The sequence below is a fragment of the Saimiri boliviensis genome, chromosome 13 (genome assembly GCF_048565385.1).
Source record: "Saimiri boliviensis isolate mSaiBol1 chromosome 13, mSaiBol1.pri, whole genome shotgun sequence".
In the NCBI taxonomy this organism is placed as follows: Eukaryota; Metazoa; Chordata; class Mammalia; order Primates; family Cebidae; genus Saimiri; species Saimiri boliviensis.
Genome location: NC_133461.1, coordinates 20,679,567 through 20,702,238, shown reverse-complemented (window position 1 = coordinate 20,702,238; position 22,672 = coordinate 20,679,567). Strand labels below are relative to the sequence as shown.

At 42.0% G+C, this 22,672-nt stretch overlaps 1 protein-coding gene across 4 annotated transcripts in view; it reads left to right on the top strand.

Moving 5' to 3' along the window:
* NEDD4L (NEDD4 like E3 ubiquitin protein ligase) overlaps positions 1 to 22,672 on the top strand; it is a 357,512-nt gene that overhangs the window by 145,986 nt on the left and 188,854 nt on the right. The window contains exon 1 of one of the 4 annotated variants that reach the window (XM_074383356.1): positions 6,956 to 7,332. The exons of the other annotated variants lie outside the window; for them this stretch is intronic. The gene's annotated coding sequence lies outside the window, so the exon portion shown is untranslated. Of the gene's footprint in view, positions 1 to 6,955; positions 7,333 to 22,672 lie in introns of those variants that run through there. 4 annotated transcript variants of the gene reach the window in all.

Sequence of the window (22,672 nt, the reverse complement as noted above, 5' to 3'; positions counted from 1 at the left end):
AGTCCAATCACGAATGTGTAAATCAGAATTCAGGTGTTAAGGTGGGGCCTTGCACGTGTCCTGGTCAGCCTGGGGTGATTTCCTCTCTGGCCAGTGGTTTTGGCTTCTTTACATGATTTCGTCCATTGTAACTAATGGTCACTGAGTGACCTCAGAGATAGTGATTGCTCCGGTGAAGCCTGTGACCCACAGCGGTGGTGGGCATAGCTTTCTTTCAGCATACCTCAACCTCTCTCCTTTTCCTCCATCTCCACCTTTCTCTCCTTACTTCACCCCTTCCTCTCTCCACATTAGGTCATCCAGCAGAAGTCAAGTGTTTTTTATTTCATATCTTCATTGAATAAGAGTTTTATGACATGTTATTAAATTTAAAGTACAATCTTTTATGTGGGATTCTAATCAAAATTCCAGCAAAATCTAACCATGCATTCCTTCAGTCAAAAATTTGAAAAAATCGTTTTTAGGGAGAAAAAGATATAATTAGAAAAGACTGGTCTGGGCTTGGTGGCTCACACCTGTAATCCCAGCACTTTGGGAGGCCGAGGCTGGTGAGTCATGAGGTCAAGAGATCAAGACCATCCTGGCCAACATGGTGAAACCCCATCTCTACTAAAAATACAAAAATTAGCTGCATGTGGTGGCGCATGCCTGTAGTCCCAGCTCCTTGGGAAGCTGAGGCAGGAGAATTGCCTGAACCCAGGAGGTGGAGGCTGCGGTGAGCCGAGATCGCGCCATTGCACTCCAGCCTGGGTAACAAGAGTGAAACTCCGTCTCAAAAACAAAAACAAAAACAAAAACAAAAGAAAAGACTGGAGTGGGTATGCAAACTATTAACATGATGTTAGGGCAGTAGTGGTAGGACTGTAAATTATATTTGCTTTTTCTGAATCTCTAAGTTTTCTTCAATTAACGTATTGTTTAAAGTATCAGACATATAGAAAGAAGAGTGTGCATGCCCGTTGATCAAGCAGACACACTTCATTCAAAGGAACTCTTCCTAAGGAAGTACTGAAGTTCTATTTTATCCTCATATATCCAAAGAGTGTGTGTGTACCATATACCTAAAGAATGCTTATCATAATGAGAAAGTTGAAACACCCCAAATTAGCTTAATAATGGTATCTCTTTATAAGGGAATATTTTAAAGCCATTAGAAATGATATTGCAGATAAGTAATGTTATGGAAACATTTTATAACATAAAATGAAAAGTAAGTTGCAGATTGCTTTGTATAATTTGATCTCATCTTTTTATAAGAAACACATAATACAGAAAGATAGATGAAGGTCTGAAGGGGTATTAATGCCCTAATGTGTTAGTAGCATTACCTCAGAGAAACAGGCTCAACAGTGTTTATTTTCCTTTCCTCTCACCAAATCTGTGTACGTGTTCATGTGTCTGTCTACAGGATATGTATATAGATTTTTCTTGTGAAGAATCCGTATTGCATTTGCTACTGGAAGGGTTTATTTTAGATTTAGATATTAAAGTTACTTCTTTGAGTGAGAACCTATAATTTATATTTCTTAGTTTACCTTTTACTTCTATTATTTAAATCCGTCTTCTGCCTTCAAATAGAAGATGTAACAGTGAGCTGGGCACTGTGGCTTACGCCTGTAATCCCAGCACTTTGTGAGGCCAAGGTGGGTGTGTCAATAGGGCAAGAGATTGAGACCATCCTGGCTAACGTGGTGAAACCCCATCTCTACCAAAAATACAAAAATTAGCTGAGCATGGTGGTGCATGCCTGTAGTCACAGCTACCCAGAAGGCTGAGACAGGAGAATCACTTGAACCTAAGGAGGTTGCAGTGAGCTGAGATTGCGCCACTGCACTCCAGCCTGGCAACAGGCTCAAACTGAAAAAAAAAAAAAAAAAAAAAAAAAAAAAAAAAAAAAAAAGGCTGGGTATGGTCGCTGAAATTCCAGCACTTTAGGAGGCCAGGGGTTCAAGACCATCCTGAACATAGCAAGTGACATAGTCAGACCCTGTACCTGCAAAAAAAATTTTAAAGGTTAGCCAGGCATGATGGTGTAATCCCCGCTACTCAGGAAGCTGAAGTGGGATGACTGCTTGAGCCTGGGAGGTCTGGGCTGCAGTGAGTCATGATTACACTACTGCACTTCAGCCTGGGTGGCAGAATGAGACTCTGTCTCTAAAAAAATAATATTTTAAGAAAGATAAAACAAAAACTAATGATAAAAAGAAACTGATTTTTGAGTGGACTTGATAATTACAATGGCTGAGATTTTTAATTGTCGTTTGTATCGATGAATAAATACCGCTCCACACCCCGTCACTACTTTTTCTGGTGTGTTTGGTGTGCCTGGCTCCTATAGGAGAGTCAGTAATGCTGTTTGACATGCTTTATTGCTGATTAGAAGCCTAATCTCTGTAATGGGAAGCTCAATAATGAAGCTTGTTCAGAATTGTGTTACAGTCAGTTAATGAAGCTCTGAGATCAGGGTCCTGGCTTTTGGTGTTCTCTATTTCAGAATTCAGAGGTGGTTTCTGTTTATTTGGGTTTTACAGCTAAGTACCCTGGACTGAGGCAATCTGAAGGTTGGTTCTGCTGTAATAGGTAAATTGCTAAAAAAGACTTTGGCCTCGGTCTGTACAACTTAAAATTTTATTGGCGAGAGAGTCTTAATACGAAACAATTACATCAAACTAGAACTTGGTGTATAACCAGCAAATATAACTTATACTCCTACCACCTCAGTGTATAACCAAAGAGCTCAATTGCATGCACAGGTAACAGACATGTAATTGGTGATTTCAGAAAAGTTATACCTGGTGGGCAGTGAGAGGCGAGCCCTGATAAGCCCTACAATCTGGGAAACCCCAGTGCTGACAAGGTACATGGTGCAAGCTTGGTAACAACTTGCTTAATGCCACACCTGAAATCCCAGCACCTTGGGAGGCTGAGGCGGGTGTGTCACTTGAGTTCAGGAGTTTGAGTCCAGCCTGGGTAACATGGTGAAACCCCATCTCTACAAAAAAATACAAAAATTCACCTGGCGTGGTGGCATGTGCCTGTAGTCCCAGCTACTTGGGAGGCTGAGGTGGGAGAATGGCTTGAGCATGAAAGGCAGAGGTTGCAGTGAGCTGAGATTGCACCACTGCACTCCAGCCTGAGCGACAGAAGATAGTAATAATAATAAAAATTTAATGACGGTAGCATTTGAGTTGGCTTTTCAATCCTGGGTTCCTAAATATATGAGCCTGGAACATTAAACTGTGTGACAAGGAGCTGTCATCTTAACATACAGACATTCTGAAACCAGGAGATTAAATGCATTGTTCAAGATGAGAAATGACTTCTTGGTTCCGAGACACTATTGACTGTGTGTAAGGTGCCATCATGCATTTGGTACCAAGGGGAGATAGTGGTGGGGACGTTCCTTTTGCCTGTCTTGTGATAGGCTTGCTGATTTCTCAAAGGTTAAGATATTAAATTGTCTTAAGCAGCGAAGGTATTTAAGGGCATCATTAGGGTTAGTTCTCAGGTCTCTTGATTCCTAGCGTCTCTAGTTTAGTGATTCAATAGTTTAGCCTTTCAGTAGTTTACCACTCACTTTAATGGTTTCCTTGCTGCCTTCACATGCTTTTCACTGCTGACACAGTTGGTTTCCTACCTGGCTGAACACAAGCGTCTGCCTCCTGCTGGGTTCCCTGGTCGTGATGCAGCCCACAGGTACTTGTCTCTTTCTTTCAGTGGAGTTTAGCAACCGCCTATTTGTGTTGAAAGGTGCTGTACTGGGAGATGAAGAACACAGAGTTCTAGGCCTCCAGGAATTTATCATCACTTGCTCATTTGAGTTGAGCCTGGCACTTGAACATGGGCCATAGATTTCCAGATGTTAAAAAAAAAAAAAGAAAGGATCTTTAATGTATAGACTTGTCTTTCTGCCTGCTTGCGCTTCACTTCTGACCATCTGAAACAATTGATATCTTAGTTTGATATGATCATGTTCCAACACAGCACAACAGCCTGTGCATTTTTGGGCATGCACCTGTAGCATTTGCAAAGGTTTTTACAGTAATGTGGCTAAGAGGAGAGGAAGGCCAGTGTGTGGGGTGTTGATGAGGTCAGATGCGAGACTGTATTCCTTGGTATAAGCCATTTTATTTAGGAGCTGTTTCTTTGGACTTATTTACTGAGAAGGAGTTTTGCTCTTGTTGCCCATGCTGGAGTGCAATGGCGCGATCTCGGCTCACTGCCACCTCCCAGGTTCAAGCGATTCTCCTGCCTCAGACTCCTGAGTAGCTGGGATTACAGGCATGTGCCACCATGCCTGGCTAATTTTGTATTTTTAGTAGAGATGTGGTTTCTCCATGTTGATCAGGCTGGTCTTGAACTCGCAACCTCAGGTGATCCATCTCTCCTTGGCCTCCCAACGTGCTGGGATTACAGGCATGAGCCATCGCTCCCAGCCTTGGAGACTATTTTATGTATGAGAATGTACCTCTGATTGGAAGACAGAAGGTATGAAATTTACCTCTTGAATCATTCTGGTATAAAATTAAATACCAATCATATACTTAATTTTACAAGACTTGCAAATAATATACTGGGATAATGGCAGTAAGAGACGGGACCTTTTATGTGGTATGAACTTCTGTGAGAATTCCTTTGTACCTAAAAGAGGCACCCTCTCCTATCATACTGCAAACAGATGCCGCTAATACATGTAGACGCATTGCAAGCTGTGGCACAGCTGGTCACCCAGGCCTCATCACAGCTGCCTGTAAAACCCAGATTTATCCTCTTCCCCCTAGATCTTTTTAAAAAATTGCTAGTGTCATTTTAGAGAGTATGCCAGTGACACCACTTAAATAATGAATTTTCCAGTTTCTTCTTTTTCCACAGCCTTCACATCATCTGGTAATATTCCCCTCAGGTAGGCATCAGCTTCTGAGACCCTGCTGGACCTAGATACATTCGACAGGAGTGGATGAAGGCTTTGGAAGAGTGAAGTGGTTAGGAACATTTCTTCCAAAATCTCCTGCTCATTTTTTTTTTTTAAACCTCCCCGGTTTCCAGCATATTCTGTACTCCAGCCACATAGAACAACTTGCCTGAGCCCAGCTAAGTCTTGTCCACCGGTCAGGGACCACCTCAAATGCTGTCCCTTATTTGATTTATTTCCTGGGTCTTTAGCTGGGCTCTTTCCTTCACTCGGTGGAGATGCCTGCCCCATGATTTTCAGTAGCATTGGCTCTTAGCTGCTCCGTTCTGGAGACAGATTGGCTCTTTGTTTTCTTTTTCTCCATGTGTGTTGTAAATTTCATTCTTTGTCTCACGGGAGGGGGCTAGGGAAGAGAACTTGTACGCTCCCCGCGCTGTCTTTAGTGGCCTGATTACGAGTCTGTGGGAAAGAATGAAGGTTGGAAAGAAGATCTGGTGGGAAAGAACAAGAGTTGTCCTTGAGCAGCCAAACGAAGCTGTCAGAACGTTAATGTAATAAAGCAGGAATTCCAATGGGCTGCCTGCTGCAGAGGAGATGGAAGATGGTGTAGGGCTCACGACTGTAAAATGCAGCAGCCACCACCAGATGGTGATGCGGCCTCTCAGCCCAGGTGGGACTCTGTGTCTCCCCCTCCCATGGACGGTCACTTGATAACTGTTGGATTGGTCACCCACGCCCTGGTCATTGTTATCGAATGGTGGTAATATAAGTAAGCTGTAAATTTCTATTGTAAGAAATAATTGCCTTTTAAAAGGAAGCATTAAAGAAAAAGACCTTTTGGCTCAATAAAGCCTTTCTTTTCCTCAACATTCTTGGCTCTTAAAAGGGACATGTTCTTGGCCTTGAAATGGGAATTTACATGGAACTTTGGACAGAAGAAACCCCCTCTGCCTTGGGCTGCAAATTCTTGTCCCTGGCAGAGTTTGGGCTGTGGAGTCATGCGATCTGTCTCTTTGACCATTGTATGCAAAAATGATTGTAAAATTGGCCTCCCTAACCTGTCTGAGACATTGGTATAAAAAAAAAAAAAGACAGTAAAGAGAAAACTCTTTTGCTATTGGGTATGCATTGGATTCATTTTTAAACTGAAAGAAGGTGAAAGGGGTGACTGGTTGATTTAGGACAATACTTTCAGAGCCATGGGCAACTGTGAAAGGCAAGGAAATGTGAAAAGGGCCGAAGCACATTGATGACAGGACCTGTGGTCCCAAAGCAGCCCAGGAAGGAGGTTTCAAGGCTATTTCTACAAACAAGAACGCTGAAGGTGTGATAGGCCAAGCAGCTTGCTGGATGTCACGAAGCTAGTGGAGATGGGATTCAAAGCTAGTTTTGGTTGATGAAAAGACAGGCTCATGACCGGGTGTGGTGGCTCATGCCCATAATCCCAGCACTTTGGGAGGGCAAGGTGGGTGGATCGCGAGGTCACGAGTTCAAGATCAGCCTGGCCAAGATAGTGAAACCCTGTCTCTACTAAAAATACAAAAATTAGCTGGGTGCAGTGGCACACGCCTGTAATCTCAGCTACTCGGGAGGCTGAGGCAGGAGAATCGCTTGAACCCAGGAGGCGGAGGTTGGCGGTGAGCCGAGATCGCGCCATTGCACTCCAGCCTGGGCAACAGAGTGAGACTCTGTCTCGAAAAGAAAAGGAAATACAGGCTCATGCCCTGTATGTGAGGACAGTGGGACAGTTATTTAAACAGTTATCTAGAGGAGCTTTGTTACTGCCTTGAATATTTTTCCTTTTAACATTGCTGTGGACATTTAGGAAAAGATGCTGTTGATATTCCAAATGGGGCATTCCATATGCCTGAGAGGGATCCCTGAGGCTCGAGGGTCACCTGGGCCAAGCCAGGTATACACACTTGTCATGGCAAGCTGGCTGTTATCATAACTTCCCTGGTATTGTTTTGCCGCAAGGGCAGCGTTGTGGGGCTGTGGTTTGAATTGCTTTTTTGTGCCTCTTGAATACACAAAGTTCCTCCTATAGTCATTGGCTCTGCTGCCTCTGATGAGGCACTTCCTTGTTCCCCACATTTGAATTTGCTCCCGATTCGAGAGAGGCAGGCATCCGCGGCAGCAGCTTCCAACCCAGACAGGCTTCAGCGGCGCGAGGGTGCCCCGGTGGGTGGGTGGCTGTTCGGGGCCCTACCTGGGTGGGAGCTGCTGCAGAGCCCTCCCCACGCGGCCTCCCCAGCACAGCACCTCCCGCTCCAGGCTGTTGGTTACCTGGCCGGGAGCTGGCAGAGACCAGATTTCTCCTCACCGCCGCCGTTGCTGTTGTCAGGGGAAACGGACCATCTGCATGTAGACCTGCCGCTCTCTCTCCCCACTTCAGACGAGCTCTTCCTGCTGGGAATCTGGTAAGTGGTACTGAAGGTTCCATTCCCCTTATGACTCGATGCGTTCCCACAGCATCAGGACAGTGTTCTCTTACCGTGGATCTGTCAGCTTTAACCTATATAGGCAGGATTTGGGGGATGATTTGAACTTGCTTCCTTTCTTTTTAAAATGTCCACTAGACAGTTTTTGCATGCTTCAAAATCAAAAGGCGGCACAGTGAAGAATTATAATTATTCACGTATTTAACCTGTGTCATCTCGTTGGCAACCTCTTTTCTTCAGGGTGGTGCACTGAAAAATTACACAGATAACGCCCTGGTGCCTCTCCCCCCTCTTATGAATAAATTACTGCGTTTGTCATCACTGTGTTCTTGAAATGTCAAAAATAGACACTGTGAAGGAATCTGTCATGCAGAGTTCAGAAATGTTCGGATTTCTGAGTTCAAAACCACAGGTGAAGCAAGGACAGATCTTTTATTTAAGATTTTACTCTTTTTAGGCTTCATTGTGAATTAAGTTCAATTTAGAGCATAGCTAATGCAGTCAGCCAGCTCGTGATGGGACAGGCGTACTTCTCTATTGTTTTACTTTTACCTCCTGGGATACAAGCACCTTCTCATTTGTTTTCTAACCTTTACAGGAAATACCTGGGGATGAGTCACATGATCCCTAACTTAAGTTTTTACGTGTATTCACACAGATTAAATGATTTTGCTCTTAAATGGATAAACGTGCAGTTAGGAACTTAAAAAAAATTGTAAATGAGGTGCCTGATCATTACTCATTGCCTTTGCCCCCATTCTTTAGCCCTCAAACATACAAACTTTTATTCCCTTTAGGAGAAAATGAAACTGGCATGTAGGTGTTCCTTTAAGGTAAAGACTACCCATGTTATATGCCATTAAAAAAGATGTAGAAATTAATCTCTCTGTTTCTTTGACCTAATCTAACTAGCAGGGATAATTCAGCTCTACTTTTCTGTTCTCTCTCTCTATTTTTTAACATCAGCCATAGATAATACTCTCTGGTAAACATATAACTTGAGGAAAATTGAATTAGGTTAATGCTGGAATAGAAAACCAGGCCAGTGCCTGTTCTTTTTGGATGATTCTGTATAAACAATGAGAAAGTCTCAGGCTGCCTTAAACAAAGGCTGAGATGGGAGCTCCCGGTGGTTTTTATGAGGGGGAAGAGGAGATGGTGAGGAGGAGGGCGCTGAGCATGTGCAGCAACTTGAGGCATGTCAGAAAGAACATTTGCCAGAAACCTTCAAAACTGTGGCAGTTGGTAACGTGTGAAATTGAACTTCTGACCCTGCTTGCTTGACGGCTACTTCTTCTTGTGCTTGAGAACTGTGTGGCATTGGGTCCCTGGATGTGGGCGGAACAGCGAAGTGGTTTAGTGAATAAGGAAGCGCCTTCCTTTTTGGGTGGGACTTGCCATGTTAGAGCCTGAGCCATCACCTTAAAAGGAGATGTTTCTATTGAGAAATGGAAAATTGGCGAGACAAACGCCATAAACCTGAACCTGTTTATAATTCCTCACCTGTAAGCTGCTTTGCGTGAAAGGTGATGGTTCTACTTCCTAAGGACGAGGAAGAACAGCACATCAACCTGAGGGAATGGACTGTGGCTGTGGGTGGGAGCAGCTTCGCAAGGAGGAAACGGAGTCCCCTCCTGAGTAGCCCCACTTGCTTCTGCTCCTTCCTTGCCATTGATGTGCCCTTCTCCTGAAATCACCCAAACCTGTGTTTGGCAACAAGAGGCTAAGCCTTGATCCAAATGCATTTTTCAGCTTGTGAACTCTCGCCTATTGCCAAGGGGCCTGAGCACCTGGTTAATGATCTTTAATGTAAATGATGCTTTGATGGGTTAGTATGCACAGGCCTGGCTCCGTGGTCCTCCCATGTGATCCATTCCCTGCCAGCCACCTGCCCACCTGCAGGAACTGGGCATGGCCGGTTTTCTCTTCATGTGCTCTCTTTGCCTTGGATGGAATTTGGGCTGAGACCGATGGGGTGGAACCAAAGCTTTTCAGCAGAAGAGAGAAACTACAGAGCAGCCTGTGGGGTGGAGGGCTTGACGGTGGTGATTGGGTTCCTAAAATCCAAGGACCTTCTGGTGAGCCTTTCCGTGAGCCTGCTTGAGGGAAGGTACTGCCCACACTCTCTCCGGTGGGTGGGGGTGGGGGGTGGCAGTAGCTGATCAAAGACTCTCACCTGCAAGTGATAATGGCTTGGCTCTCTTCAGCAACGACCTGCCTTCTTCACCTTTCTGCTCCGACACCCGCTGGCACCCCACCATAAAGGAGAGAGCTGTCTGAATGGCTTAGTAGCCATAGGGTGGGTAAAGTTAGCCATTTCTTCTGACCCAGATCTGTGATGGTGGTATTTCTACATGTTCATGTTGAGACCTTTACAAAGATGAAAAAAAGCTTTCAGCGCTGCAAAAATGACAGGTGGCCCTTTTTAAAAAATTTATTTTAAGAGACAACTTTTAAAACCACTTTAAAAAAAAATTGGATGGCACCATCCTGCAGCCTATCAGATTTCCCTTGAGCACTGTTGATTACTGGCTATTTCTTGCTACCTCCAATCCCAAACTAAGCAGAGCGACATGTAAGAAGCTGGAGACATCGGCCTAAAGCATTTTTCAGGTATGTCCTTCACATGGATCTTTCCTATCCCTGGCACTAATTTTCTTTTAGGGAATGGGGCCTATTTTAATTGCTGGTGGCAAAAGGATTCCTGGGCATCGTGTTCATTGTCCTCAAGGGTGGAACGTGGGGAAGCTGAGGGACACACGGTGGTTATGGGTTGTCTGTCTTGGCCTCTTTCCCAGACCATATCTGCCTCATGCTTGATGGGTTTGACTGCTAGTTATAGAATCTGATGTTTACTTTAGCATCCTAAGATGGAAAGGGTTAAGAATTTCTAATTTGAATTCCTTGTTTCTAGGGATTTATTAAACCTATATATTACATTTATTTCAAAAAAGCACTAATTCATAATAGCCCACAGAAACAACTATGATTCGGCTTCTTTGTTTTTTTTTGTTTGCTTGTTTGTTTTGAGATGGAGTTTTGCTCTGTCACACAGACCTGGAGTGCAGTGGCACAGTCTCCATTCATGGCAACTTCTGCCTCCCAGGTTCAAGCAGTTCTCCTGCCTCAGCCTCCTGAATAACTGGGATTACAGGCACCTGCCACCACAGCTGGCTAATGTTTGTATCTTTAGTAGAAATGGGGTTTTGCCATATTTGTCAGGCTAGTCTCGGACTCCTGACCTCAGGTGATCTGCCCACCTCGGTCTTCCAAAGTGCTGGGATTACAGGTGTGAGCCACCATGCCCAGCCTTTTTTGGTTTTCATATTGATTATATTTTCTATATACATGAGACAAATACTCATGTATATAGTCTAATAAAAGCTGTTTTAGAATAGTTGTTTAATCCACATTGACATCTTCTTACATTGCTATAGAAATCTTGTTATATTTATCTGTATCATAAATTGCTTAAAGCTAAATGTCCCTTGTGGGAGAGAAGGCAAAACTGCTACTGGTCTCTCCCACAAGGGACATTTGACACTGTCTGGGGACATTTTTGGTCGTCATATTCGATGGGGTGGGGTGTGAGACTGGCAAGCATCCAGTGGTAGAAGCCTGGGTGCTGCTCCACTTTCCTCACTACACAGGGTGGCACCTGCCACACAGCCTAAAGTGTCAGTTGTGGTTGACCAAATACGAAATGCCGTGAAACACCAGACGAGGTGGCTCACACTTGTAATCCCGGCACTTCAGGAGTCTGAGGCATGAGGATTACTTGAGCCCAGAAGTTCAAGACCATGTTTAGATATAAGTTCTCTAAAGTGGTGATTCTGAGGCTATGTAGATCAAGTTGGTTTGTTGAAGAGCTGACTCTGCTATTTCATCCAACATCTGCTTTTTTCTTTAGCTAAGGATGCCTTGAGAAACGTTTTAGTCTTTTAGGCTTGAATTTGTTATTTGCTTAATAGCCTTCCTATGGTTGAATTTAAATTGAAAGAATTGCATCTTGTAACAGGAAAGAGAATGTTAGGGAAAAACTGAGGAAATGGAAATAAAGTATGAATTTTGTTAATGGTAAGTCAACGTTGCATTAGTTATGAGACTGTCCTGAACTAATGTGGATCTTAATAATAGGGGAAACTGGCTTCAGGGTGCATGAGGATTCCATGATAGCTGCAATAATTCTCTAATTCTGAAAAAAGTTTATTAAAAAAGCACCAACAAAATTGCAGCCATTTTGTTAACAGTGATCAGTAGTGATCAGTCTTACTGTTTTTCTTTGAAATAGTCTGCTGCCAAGTTACATTCTTTGTTATCTCGGCTGTCTGCTCAGGGTAGCCGTCAAGTGGCTCTTTCAAAAATGTGCCCAGATAATTTTGAACCATTTCAAACCACAGTATGTGATTTTAATTTACTTTCCATTGCACTCACTCACTCATTTCTGGGTTGTATATTGAAAAGACTAGACAGAATTTTCAGGTTTAAAAAGTTACATGAACAGATAATGTATTTGTAGGTGCCAGTTGAAATACTGTCAACTGGAAATGCTACCAGCAGTGTGCTAGTTGGACAGTGAGACTTGTCCCATTTTTTTGCTGGGTGACAGCTCTTACTGCCTAAGGGAAGCTGGTGTCATTTAATGCCTCTGACAGCCAGAATAAGTAATTGTGGCTTCTGGGTCCATAAGCCACAAAATACATATGCAGACCTATTTTAATTGATGTTAAGTCATGAAATACGCTATGTTTGTATGAAGATAACATAGATACATTATGAAACAAGGTTAAAAATTAGTATGAATCTTTAAAAGACTACTGGAGACTGTTGGCTTTAGGTTTGTGAACCCCATCCTTGCCCCACACTCCTGTTAGTGGGGGCTACAAGAGGGGACAGTATGAAAAGCACTGGACTTGGAGATTAAAGAACTTGAGTTGGAATCAATTTGAGTCACTTACCTTCAGTACAGGTGGGCAGAGTGGTCATACTGTAGTTTTGTTGTGAACACAGAACGAGATCACGTAAAATGTACTTGAATACAGTAAGGTCTGTACAGATGCTGAATCTATTACTTTGCAGTAGGAGTCAGGTGTGGCCCCACTTCCCCACCTTCTTACCTACTTGTATTTTAGATCTTTTATATGTTGATATTCACTTTTGGTGGACTAAGGCTGTCTTCATTGCAGACCTGGACTCTCTTGCATTATTGCTCAGGGTGTGTATGTTAATGCACTGCCTTCGGGAGGCCGAGGCAGGCAGATCACTTGAGGTCAGGAGTTTGAGCCCAGCCTGGCCAACATGGTGAAACCCCATATCTACTAAAAATACAAAAATTAGCCGGGTGTGGTGGTGTGGTTCCTGCCTGTAATCCCAGCTACTTGGGAAGCTGAGGCAGGAGAATCACTGGAACCTGGGAGGCATAGGTTGCAGTGAGCCAAGATTGTGCCACTGCACTCATGTGACCCTGTCTCAAAACAGAAAACAACAACTAAAAAAAAAAAGGCAGATTTGGAAAGCTATTTTTAAATTATGCTTCAAACATATACCAAAGAGAACATAACATGAGAACAAGCAGCATAATGAAACCCCATCTCTCAGCTTCAACCACTGTTGACGTTTTGCTACCTAAGGCAGTTAAATATTTCTTGGCAGTCCTTTTTTATTTAGCCTATACCATCAGGAATGACGATAAAAACAGCTTTCAAAGTCAGGTGAAGTAATGTTTCTCTGTATGAGTTCACCACTAACTTGATACATAGTGTATGTTTCAATTTGTTTTTTCCAAATTTAATTCTCATTTTAAGTTAGACAAAACACTGGCCAAAACCTAACTATGCTAATTAGATATATTAAGGCCGCTTTCCATCCCTGTTCCCTTATAGGTAACCATCTTTATTTGTTTTGGGGTTATCCCTCCTACATTGCCCTTTTTGGAAAGAGTATGGATATATTTGTATTCCCTCTTACTCATAAAGCAGCACATGGTACATACTGTTCTGAGCCCTGGGTTGTTTTTTTTGTTGTTTTTTTTTTTTTTTTTTTTTTCTCCTCTCTTAGCACTGTATCCTGGAACTCACTCCACGTCGGTATACAGAGAACTCCCTTGTCTTTTTATAGCTCCCTGCTGTGGGTCTATGGAAGTTCATTCAGTCAGGCTCCTATTGATGGACACTTGAGTTATTCCCAGACTTGTCCATTGTTTTGCGATAAATAGCCCTGGGCATATGTCATTTGGTATTTTTGTAGAGGCATTCCAATAAAAATACGTAAATTCTTCTTCTCTTGCCTTGAAGAGTGCAGCTTCTCGGTAACTTTTTAGTTTCTGAAGCTCTCTCCTCCTCTTTAATCCCTGATTTAAGAGGTGCAGCTCTTCAGGCCATAAACCTTTCTTCTTGCCTCAAGTCTTTAAAGCTACAAAGGACTCTAAGAGATCCCTCTTGTTTTACAGCTAAAGGACCTGAGACCAGGAAACAAAGGGACAGTCAGGATCCCAGGTCCCCTGTGCCCCTCCTGGCAGGTGATACTCTTTCTGTTAAACTCTCATTCCCTCTGCCTATCATTGGCCAGGCTGTCCTCCAGGACAGTGCTTCTCAAAGTGTGGTCCATGGGCAGCAGGGTCCCCGGAGCTTGTCAGAAATGCAAGATGTCAGGCCCTGCTCGAGAGGAGCTGAGTTACAGTCTGCCAATTACTTGATTCCCTGGGTGATTCATGCACAGACAGACTGGAGAAGCGCCGGACTGTTAACTTTCTCCAGAAGAGCATGCAACATCTGTTTGTAAACAGGGATGGTGCAGGTTCCTTTTCAACACGTGGATTTGCTCTTCCTCCTGGTGCACCCCTCCAGCCTGCCCGTCTTGTTCCACACCGACCTCCCCTGGAAGGGGTTCAGACTTGATCCTTTGGGTAGTAGGGTGTTTCCTGGATAGCACTGCCTTCCATTCCTGCTGCATAAATTCAACACAGTCTTCATCCTTCTGCATTTGTCTCCGATGTGTCATACTCCTTTTTCTTGACAAGTACCCTTGCTTGATTCATTTTCTCATCATTTGTGTTAGGGGCCTTAAAATGTTTGCTAGTGTTTATGCTACCGTGTAAGTTGCCTTACTGCTGCTGTGAGGTATGTCCATGTGTGCACATCCACCTGTGTTAATCACTGATCATATTGGGCCTCAGTGCATACTTTTTTTTTTTTTTTGGGGGGGGGGTAAAGAGACAAAGTTTTACTGTGTCACCCAGGCTGGAGGGCTGAGACACAGTTCTAGCTCACTGCAGCCTCAAGCTCCTGAGCTCAAGTGATCCTCCCACCTTAACCTCCCAAGTAGCTGGGACTATAGGCGCACACCACCACACTGGCTAATTTTTTAATTTTTTGTAAAGACGCAGTCTCACTGTGTTGCCCAGGCTGGTCTAGAACTTCTGGCTTCAAGCCATCCTCCCACCTCAGCTTTCCAAAGTGCGGGGATGATAGGTGTGAGCCGCATGCCTGGCCCTCAATGCATGCTTACATATACTTAAATAAAAACTTAATGCAAATTACTTTGTAAATTATCCACAAACTGATTTGGCAGCTACAGTGACTACAAGTAGTGAAACCACTGTCATAATAAAAATAAAATTATTTATTGTTAGATTTATTATTTCTAATCTCTTACATTTCAGTTTAGGAAGGTCAATTTTGGGGAAGTGGTGGTAATAATCTAAGTATATCTAGACTCAGTGATGAGGGCTAGTTTACTGTAGGGGAGATTTTAGCATAACAGTATTGAATGTTGGTAAATGTATAGGGGTTTTCTTTTTAAAGACAGCTTTTTATACAAAGAAACAGATGATCTTTTTTCTTTTCTAAACGATGTTAGCTATACCCAAATTAGTAAATGTTAAAATAACCATGACTGGTAAAAACATTTTGCAATTTTTTTTTTTTTTTACTTTTTATATAATTAAATGAAATTCTCCATTTGGTAGTTGATCTCTCAGATAAATTAAGTCTTGCCAGACTGTCTGAAAGACTAGTGAATCAGACCCTAAAAACTTGTAGCATTTGAAAAATAACAACTGTGTACTGCAATTTATAAGGGCATAATTAGAGAAACTTTTTCAGTCTTAAGATTTGTACTCACCACCCTGGTTTTAGAGAATCCCGTTCAATCCAACTGCTGTGAAAAAGTCACTGCTTTTAGCCACAGAAAATAACTGGTTTAATAGAATGACTTATAATAAAAATTTGACCATTTTGACTCCAAAAGCTTAGCTGACCGGGCGAAGTGGCTCACGTCTGTAATTCCGGGACTTGGGGAGGCGGAGACAGGCGGATCACTTGAGGTCAAGAGTTTGAGCCCTTCCTGGCCAACTTGGTGAAGTCCTGTCTCTACTAAAAATACAAAAATTAGCCAGGTGTGGTGGAGCATGCCTGTAATCCCAGTTACTCGGGAGGCTGAGGCAGAAGAATTCCTTAAACCTGGGAAGTGGAAGTTGCAGTGAGCCAAGATTGAGCCATTGTACTCCAGCCTGGGTGACAGACTGAGATTCCTTCTTAAAAAAAAAAAAAAAAGCCTAGTTCACTTTATTCCCAGATCTGTCTGTACTTTGTAGGCACGGATACATTTACAAAATAATTAATGGTGATTTTCTTATTCACAGTAAGCAGTTATTTTCCTTTCGGTGTATATGTGACACGGTGGTTATGTGGAGTACATAAAGGAGTAGAGTAAGTCCCTTGACTTCAAGATGCCTACAGTCTAATAGAAACCTGGACATTTCTCCTGGTCAAGTTTTTCTTGGGATAACTCCAACCAAATGAATGAGCAGCTGTCTAATAAATGAAAATTACTTTTGTCACTTTCCTTAACTTTATGTTGATTGGTAACAGGTGACGATGCATGGGAATTGTTTATGCTTCTGAGTTTTAGTCTTTTAAAAATAGGTTTAGATATTCTATCACGTTCGTCACATCAGACATGCATTACATAAAAGGTTATGTATTGTAGCACCTTCTGAGGGTCACCTATGTGAATGTTTAAAAAAAAAATGAAAAAATGCTATAAAAAGCGCTAGAGAAGCTGTCAAATGGTTTGTGAGACAAAATGAAACTCTCCAACTCTGAAATCCGACAAAGTATGATGAAGAAAGGAAAAAAATAGATAAAAAAAAAATGGCAGGGAAGGAACTCAGTGTCCTACCAGGATTAAAGCAGAATGTGGATCAGATCCAGACACCTAATAGTCTGTGAGCGTCTCGATTTGGGATGCTTGGGTTGAGAGTTCAACTCACTGAATAAATTTTATCAATAACCACAAGATATTCTAAGATCTACAAAGTAGAGTAAGCAGTGTAGAATCAATTAAAGGTATTCTCTTTATTATGTCTTATTTATTTTTCCTGTTTTTGAGGTTATTTGCCCTTTTAACTAATTCCTAATGAACTAATATAGTTTTGTGGTCACCAGCTTCTGGCTAGTACATGCACACTTGTGGGTTGGTAGGAGAATGAGCAGTAAAGCTCTGAACTAATAAGCCAGGTAGTCTATTGTATTCACAAATGGCCAAAAGAATAACAGAGATTAAAGAAAGGTAAATATAGCCACCTGGCAAAAATATTTACCCTTTTTAAAAATGATGGAAGTTATATATAGAAGAAATGTTTTTGGTAAAAATATTTGAAAGTTTGTTTTATAATCATAAGAAGCTTGGGTTATTTGGACTAGGGGGTGTGTGTGTATGTGTGTGTGTGGTGGGGGAGAGAGAAAAGGAGGGAGGGCGGCAGCTGGCAGGGACTGGATTGTGTCAGTTAGGAGAGGGAAATGAGATGATTAAGTTAGTAAGAATAGAAGACATGTAGGAAGCCAGATCTTGAAATTTCAGGGCTATTCATTAGTCATTAGTTGAAGATTTAATGGGGAAATGGTAGAAACCACCAGTAATTAAGAAATAAAATTATTGTTAAAAAACTGTCACAAGCAGGCCGGATGCAGCGGCTCTCACCTGTAATCCCAGCACTTTGCGAGGCCAAGGTGGGCCGATCACCTGAGGTCAGGAGTTTGAGACTAGCCTGACCAATACGGTCAAACTCTGTCTCTACTAAAAATACAAAAATTAGCCAGGCGTGGTGGTGCATGCGTACAATTCCAGCTATTTGGGAGGCTGACGAAGTAGAACCTATTGAACTGGGAGATGGAGGTTGCAGTGAGCTGAGATGGCACCACCACACTCCAGGCTGGGCAACTGAGTGAGACTCCATCTCAAAAAAAAACCAAAAACAAAACAAACAAACAAAAAAAAAACTTTAGCATGAGAGTAGCTTGCTTCAGCTCAGAAACGCCAGTTTGAAGATCAAGTTTTCCAGTCAAGTGTAACCAGTTTACGGAGCTGGGTTTGCACAGGTCTGAACCTCCCCTCCTCAGGTGTAAGCTCTTGGAGGCGGCATGCCACTTAAGGTGCAGGGAAATTCATGTTTGCCAGACATGGTAACATATCCGGAGAGATCTGGCACCACAGCTTAAGATATGTGGGAGAAATAATATGCAAAAAATGGAAAGAGCACAAGTAAGAGAAGAGAAATCCACAGAAGTGGTAACAGAATTGTTGGCTGAGGTTGGAAGCATTAAGTGTGTGGGTGTTTGTGGGAGGCATGGTGGTCTCCTGTTCCTTGACCTCATTGGGCAAATATCACAGCACGAACATGCAGGTGGGAATCAATTGCATTCCCACCTGGGGACCTCCATAGGCTGTTGGGATACACCACTTACTACAGTGTGATGGAATATGGGGCAATCCAAAGGCACTCAGTTCTCCCACCCATCCTGTGCACAAGAAAAAGCCCCTTGAGTTATGTCTCCCCTCTTGTCCTTTGCATGGTGAAAATGCACATTTTCCCATCTACTCTTTTCTCTTTAAGCTTTAGCATACGGTTGTTTGCTAAGAATGGAATCAGAGAGAATATTTTCACCGGGAAGTGAAAGTTAAAGTGCTTGAAAAAGATACAAGGATAGCTAATAGTTCCAACCAGCACCGTTTTATATTTTCACCGTGACAAGTAGCTGTATGTCATGGAACTTTGGAAAACAGATTGTTCCCTTTAATTTTCACAGATGAAAACCACAGTGCTGGGTGGGGGCCAGGCAGAGGGAAATCAACCAAATACCTCCTTTTAAAGATTGGGGTTTTCTTCTGGGAAATTGCAAACCATGCTTATTTATAGCCAATGCAGGGACCTTGACATTCTCTTACTTACAGTTCTGGGGTTGTAGTTTCCTCCCTGAAGACTGGGTGAAGGCAGGCAGGGTTATGCGCGTAGGTGGAGGTGAGGGTAGATGGCCTACAGGGTTGTTACTTCTAGTGTAATAGGAATATATGAAGGTACTTGGGCTGTTGGTCTTGAGCAGAACCAGCCATTAGGTTCTAAGAGATTTGATAGCCAAGGGCCCCTGGGCCCTTTTCCACCTTTTTAACATTTCTGTGACTTAGTAGCAGCGGCAGTACCATACCCATCCCCCAGTGACGTTTGGAGTACAGTTATACCCTTGGCCGTGCCTCTGCGCTCACTCACGTGTGTCGTCTGAAATCTGGCTCTTGATCAGGATCTGAGGTTGCTTACACAGGATCCAATTCAGGTTTCTTATTCGTGGTATGTGGAATTTTGGAACTTTCCCCCAAGAAGTCGACATAACTTAAAGAGAAGGGAGGTATGTTGAGAGCAGCCTGGCCAACGTGGTGAAACTCTGCCTCTACTAAAAATACAAAAATAGCTGGGCATGGTGGCAAGCACCTGTAGTCCCAGCTACTCAAGAGGCTGAGGCAGGAGGATCACTTGAACCCCTCAGGGCAGAGGTTGCAGTGAGACAAGATCACACCACTGCACTCCAGTCTGGGTGACAGAGCAAGACTCCATCTCAAAAAAAAAAAAAAAGAGCAGGTTGGTATTATTTCCTCGCTGGTCTCAGAAACCCTTGAGAACATGAAATGGTTTATACCACCAAAGAGTTCCTGTTATAATGGGGGTTTCATATAATAGTAAAATTTTATTCACTGGGATTCACTCAGGGGAAAGTATTCAGGAACAAAGTAAAAAAATTAAATATGAACATTGTCATTTTGGTTCTAGTTTTTATAAGGACTTATGGTAGCAATCCAAATAGAAGTATTTGCTCTAACTAACAGATAAATTATTAGCACATTGGTTGTTTACATATGAGTCAGGGCGTCTAAAATTCGTTCCCATAAGTAGGTTGAACCTCCTTCTCAGCCTGTTGTCATAGGGTCTAAAAATGGAAACGTGAGTCCAAACTCTTTCCAGATCATAAAAATAATTCTGAATTAGTAGAGCATAAATGAATGTGATTTTATTCGAGTGTCATTTTCAAGTTCCCCAGGCCAGGTTGAGACCTTTTAAGTCTTCTAAAAATTCCCTGCAGTGAGGATTAAGAAAACAGTAGCAGCTTTGCTTCTGGCCTTAGACAGTTTTCTAATGAGGTCAGAGCCTCTCACCCTGAGAGAAGCAGACTCCCTTTGCCCCTTCAGCGTTGGTTTTTGAGAATTGCTGTCTGAAGCTATCACATAGACAAGGTCACTTCTTAAAAGGGTACATTTCTGAACCTGGAGAAAGAGTGGGCTCTGAATGATTGGCCCTTCTGATTAACAGCTGTGGGTCAAGCTGTGCTCAAATGCTCCACAGATATATTAAGCCACATGTATGCGTGAGTGAGCTCACTGTCATGACATGGGAGTGAATCTTTGCTGATTCAAGATCCTGGGCTTCCTTCAAGTTGGAACACTATCCTGATTCTAGATAGCTAACAGCAGTTTTAAAATTAGGTTAAATGTAGTTCGACTGCAGGATTAATTCTGATGGGAATTTTTTTGTTTCTTGGTTGGTTAGTTATTTTACGTACGAATATGAACCCAAACATTTTTCCCAAAATGTGAAATGACAGGTGAAAACCTAACAATAGGATAAGAAAGATGATAGACAAGAGAAAATAGTTCAAACTTGGCCTGCACTCAGGAAATGGAAACGGTTCCTCCCCATCCTCCTGCCTCTCTTCCTCCTCCCTTTTTCCCTCCCCCCTCCTCCTCCTCTTTCTGTGAACCCCGTCCCCGCCCCCACTGTGGCCAATTTATTCATCCCCCTCCTCTTTTAGAATGCCAACAGCTAGCCTATTAGTTCCATTGCTTACTTGTCTTGTGACTCATAACATTTTCATCTTAGATATTTTTCTTCCTTGGTCTTGGTAAAAACTCTAAAACCTGGAGAAAAGAACTACTTTCATTATTAATTAAGGCACAAAATGAAGGATTGAGTCTGCATCCTAAGAAATTATAAAAAGATCAACTAATCAAAAAATGTAAACACTAGGATGGAGGAATTAAGAGATGATAAAATTTAAAAGTTAAGTAAATCCAGTAGCTGGCTATTTGAAGTCACCAATGAAGTAAACTCTCATCATCCTAACTTAGGAACAGAAAGAAATCCCCCTAACTTAAAAATAGGTAATAGGAATGAGAAAGGAGACACAGAGGTATCAGTAGACTTTATAGAAAAACATTACATGTAACACATTTGAAAATACAGGGTGGACTTCTCAGGAAAACACAAGTTACCAAAGTTGATTTAAGAAGCATGGAAAAGTTGAATAGACCAATTACTATAGAAGAGGTAAGAACGATGATTAAAAGTTACCATTGAGAAAAGGCACCAGGAATCCATGGATTTCCAGCTAAGGTGGTGGTGGTGGTGGTGGTGGTGGTGGTGGTGGTGGTGGTGGTGGTGGTGGTGGTTGTTTTGGGAGACAGAATGTTGCTCTTGTTGCCCAGGCTAGAGTGCAATGGTGCCATCTTGGCTCACTGAAACCTCTGTCTCATGGGTTCAAGTGATCCTCCTGCCAGCCTCCTGAGTAGCTGGGATTACAGGCATGTGCCACCATGCCTGACTACTTTGTGTTTTTAGTAGAGATGAGGTTTCATCATGTTGGTCAGGCTGGCTTGAAAAATGGAAAATTTGAGTGTTATTTTTACTCTTATAAAACATGGAAAGGTTCCCAGTTCATTTTATAAAACCAGCAAAATTTTAATTAAAAAATCTGATAAATTAAAAAAATAAAAGTAAAGATTAGTATTATTTATGAAAGTAAATGTAGAAATTTAAAATAATTTATTAAAAAATAGACTCTTGAGTGCATCAAAAGGTTAGTGCATTATAATCAGTATTTTCCAGTCATACCAGGGTCATTAACTATAAGAAACCCATCACTATCATTGATTGTTACTCGATCATATAGAAGGAAAAGAATGTATTTCTAAGTCAGTAGAGGATAGAAAGCTATTTGAAAAAGTTTAGCAGCCATTCCTAATACAGTACAATCTCAGAAAGTAAACTAGGGATGAAAATAAATTACCTAAATATAAAGGCCATATGTATGTATGCTAACACACACACACAGAGCCAATATTTCCTAAAAGACAGAACACTAAAACTATTCAATTAAAATTAGGAATGAGAGAAGAATGTCATCTTTTACAATTATTATTTAGTATTATCTTAGAGGTTCTTATGAGTAGACTAAGACAATGAAATGTTCATATGTCTAGAAATCGCAAGAGCCTCTGTTAAAAAATCTAAAATCAAAAGAAGAAATTGTCAAGGTAGCTGGACAATAAATATGTCCCTAGAAGTTATCTTCTCTGTGTTTAGAAGGTAAGCACCTAGAAATAGAAGTTAAGTATTGCTTTCATGATAGCAGCAGATGACCTAGGAGGATACTGAACTAATACCTATAACCTTCATAGTGAAGAATGTGAAATATAATCTAGAGAAATTAAAACACATAATCTCTGAATGTATCTTATTACAGAATTAATAAGTAAATTTCTTGTGATTCCAATTAGAATTTCCAAAGTGGTGGGTTTTCTTTTTAGTTGAATAAAATAATCCTGAAGTCTTTACAGAAGAATAAATACATACTACCTGAGAGGAGCCAAGACAGATATGGAAAAGAAAACCAGTGAGGGCAGGTTTGGCTTCCAAGTGATGACAGCATGCTAAGAATAAGAAGTCTTCGTGATCAAAGCAATGTGCTATTGATCCAGAATTACATAAATAGTTCATTGGAACAGACTTGAGAATCTAGGAATGTGTCTCATTAAGTAAGAGAGAGAATGTGTAACAAGATGGTAGTTCAGTACTGTTGAGGATGGCACTGGCATAACCAGATCTTTATCTGGAGTGGGGATGGGGGGAACAGCCCAGACCTCTATCTTACATCACGATCAGTAATAAATCCCAGAATCTTCAAACACTTAATAAGCAATGCAACTTTTACAAGAA